This window comes from Lissotriton helveticus, chromosome 10 (assembly GCF_964261635.1).
Source record: "Lissotriton helveticus chromosome 10, aLisHel1.1, whole genome shotgun sequence".
Classification (NCBI taxonomy): domain Eukaryota; kingdom Metazoa; phylum Chordata; class Amphibia; order Caudata; family Salamandridae; genus Lissotriton; species Lissotriton helveticus.
In genome coordinates, this window is record NC_136071.1 from 534,283,890 (window position 1) to 534,284,641 (window position 752).

Genomic DNA, 752 nt, shown 5'->3' on the forward strand with positions numbered 1-752 from the left:
AATGTACCTCTGATGTCAGAGGGATATGTACAGTAAAGAGAAGAGGAGGCAGAGGATATACCTCTTAGGACACCTGGATAATAGCTGATTTTCAGTATTTTCTGTCTTTTCATTAATGTATCACTGTTACTGCTCCTTTATTAAAATATATGTTTAAAAAATAGGTTTATGTTGTTGTACTATTCATGCACGATTTTTTCTTAAACATAATTGTCACGTGTTTTTTGCTCAAAGCCACAGTGCGTGGAAGAGTTTTGAAGGACATTTTCAATCTGGTCCAGAGCAGGAGAGATTACAAACTGGGCCTGGTTCAAAAAGCCATTTACACTCTTAAATCTGATTTACAACTGCATGTTGGTTTTGCAGTCGTTTAGCCACTTACTTCCATGTGCTAGTGCAGGGTCGGCTTTAGGGCAAATCAACTGGTGCGGCCGCACTGGGCGCTGACCTGTGTAGGGAGGCGCTGATCTCAGTAGGGCACTGTGTTTAGTAGCAACGCATGATTGGAGAGATGAGAGGCAATTTTGCCTGGTGGTAGTGAGAAAATCCTAAGAGGCGGTCATGGGGTGTGGGGCTGCCAAAAATGATTGTCGCACCGGGCATCACCAGTGCTAAAGTCGGCCCTGTACTAGTGTCCCATGGAAATGGTTTTTGCTGCTGTGCCATTCCCAGACAACTGAAAGAAACATAAGCAGAATCTGTGCAGTAGTCATAGACACGCTATTTTCCATCATCAGCAGTATGTCACTTTT